Raw genomic sequence first — 2,750 nt, 5'->3', positions numbered from 1 at the left:
CTTTCCTACTCCTACCCAGCCTGAATTCAAGGTTGGTTACATGCACTCTCACATGTATCTCTGCAGACGTGGGTTCTGGTCTGTGGTAGTGACTCCTGGATGCACTTGAAGTCTGGACCTCCCCGTGCATGATTCCAGGAAATACCATCAATGTGGGAACCTGTGTGAGTGATGCCCCCGGCCCTGTGTAGCACATAGCCTGAGCATCTGCATGTGAGGTCTCAATTGGCTTTCTTCCCTCCCTCGCTCCTTCCTGTCCCTCCTTCTATTTCTCCCTCTCTCCCTTCTCATCGTCTCTTTTTCCAGTAAGGAGCTAGCAAATATGATGAGGAAAGGATGCTCATAAGATCAAGGCGACAGCCATGGGGATTGGACCCTGCTGACCAGTGCACCCCTGACCTTCAGAGAGGTACACTTGAAGTTTGTTACTCTTAGCGGCTTGCGAAGAGTGAGCAATCTTCTAGGCCAGGGTACCCGGAAGCATGGGTCTGATGCATTTGATACTGTTTGTAGGATGACAGCTACCAGGAACCCAGAACCTTCCATTCTGTACAAATCTCAGAGAGTATACTTCTCAGTATACATTCAGTGTACTTCCTTCCTTCCCAGGCTGGTGTGGGCAAGAGTCCTTTTCATCGGACCCTACACTGGTCCCATCTCAGCTATGATCTCACTTCCCAAGGTTTCAGTTACCTCGGTCAACTGTGGTTTAAAAATACTAGGTAGAAAAATCTAGAAATAAGCAACTCTCAAGTTTATTTATTTATTTATTTTAATTGTCTTTTTGAGACAGGGTCTCGCTATGTATTTCAGGCTGTCCTCATGCTCACTTTGTAGCCCAGGCTGGCCTTGAACTCGCAAGGATCCTCCTGCCTCAGCCTTCCGAGTGCTGGGATTACAGGCATGTGCCACCATGCCCAGCAACAACTCTTAAGTTTGAAATAACTTTTACTACAGTCTGTTGTTATAATTGTTCTATTTTACTATTAGCTATTAGTGTGGATTAGGTAGGACTCAGCACTATGTGTGGCTGGAGGCATCCACTAGGGGTCTTGGCACGCATGCCTCTCACAGAAGGGGAGTGACTTCATCTCTGGAAGGTACACGCATCACTTCTGCTCACATTCTTTTGGCCAGAACACTAGTGGCTGCAGAGGGGCTGCAAAATTGGTTGTAGACATGACAGCCATGTGTCGATCTAATAATTCTAGTCCCATGGAGGAGGGTTAAATGACTGCTTCTGACATGGGTTAGTTCCATGGCGCTGGGCTGAGCTCTGAGAAGGTCCATTTCCATAGGCGGGGCCTTAGGTTTCCTTGTTGTGGAGCCATATTACCACCTCTTCCTCACAGTCCTCTGACAAAGACCCTGACTGAACTCTAACTGGCCCTTCTGAGCCCACCCCTTGGCCTATAAAGACTCCAACAACACTAACACAGTTCCCAGGAGCTCAAGGTCACCTCCTTATGATGATCCCGGGGAACCTGCTCACCTCTCCCTCCTCCCACTGGTTCCTTTAGAGCACCAGTCATCTCTGTGTAGGTCCAAGTTGAGTTAGTTCCCACTGGACTCTCCTCCCTATTTCATCACTATGCTGCTGGTTAAAACTTGTCCTTCTCACCTTGACCAGTATCCTGCTTCATTCATTTTTGACACCTCCTGCTATCCTTCCCTTAGGGTGCTGGGTTTCAAGATTTCCCCAATTCATTCCTGAGGGAAGGTGACTTTGAGGGTAGGGGGTGCTTAAATCTGTCCAGGGTTTGCTATGGGGTGATAAGCCCCAGCTTCCCAGATTCCATAGTAACTACTCCTGTTTGTTTTTTGTTTTTTTGGTTTTTCTTCTGGTACCAGGAATCGAACTCATGACCTTGCACTTGCCAGGCAGGCGCTTTGCTGCTGAGCTAAATCCCTAGCCCCAGTAACTACTCCTGGAATGACTGAACAAGAAGTATTAGACGGGGTACTGTGCACATTTAACCCTTTCCCCTCCCCCAATTTCGCACTCTCACTAAGGCAAAGTTAAATTGACCATATCCCCTTTCAGCCCTTTATGGCCTTGTGTGCTGCTCCTATTTTTGGCAGAGTATATATCTCCCGGCTTAGACTGAGGACACAGCATTTACTTCTCTGGAAAGTAGCCCATCTGTTACTCACTCCTGTTGCCTCCTATAGCTGGTGTAGTGCGGAAGATGCCCAGGTTTTGTCCTGAGAGAAGGCCACCCTGCACATTTTGGATAGTGGACTGAGTTCTGTCATCAAAGCAGTAGCTACAGTTTCCCACATGCTGACGCTTGGGGAATGGGAAGAACCCCAACATTTATAGCAACGGTAGCTACTCAATAAGATGGCGGCGCTGTGACATAATGGTGGTCTCTGCTGGTTATGGTGCATTGCTTTATGTATACTGGCTGGTTCTGCATGTTGTTCACTTCTACTCTATATATGTGAGACCTACATATATTCGCTATTAGCCCAGTGAAGGCCCACTGGGCCCTGGCCTTGTTGGTTGATACATCCAGGATATGCCCTAGCATTGTCATGGCTTTACCTCCTGATACTGGACCGTGATTCATCCCCAGAATGGCATGGTGGCCTTCATTGTCCCAATTCTGTATATACCATAACTTCGCCAGGTGAGATGACCTACGTGACCCTTCAGTCATCTGGTGGGGTGGACTTAACAGGTGAGAACTGACTTGGCCTCAATTCTGGGGTGTTGCTGGCTTTTATAGCTCTTTTTTTTTTTTTTT

The sequence above is a fragment of the Chinchilla lanigera genome, unplaced genomic scaffold, assembly GCF_000276665.1.
Source record: "Chinchilla lanigera isolate Chin_1 unplaced genomic scaffold, ChiLan1.0 scaffold00053, whole genome shotgun sequence".
NCBI lineage: Eukaryota > Metazoa > Chordata > Mammalia > Rodentia > Chinchillidae > Chinchilla > Chinchilla lanigera.
The sequence above is the reverse complement of the archived record's forward strand: the minus strand, read 5'-3'. Positions refer to the sequence as shown.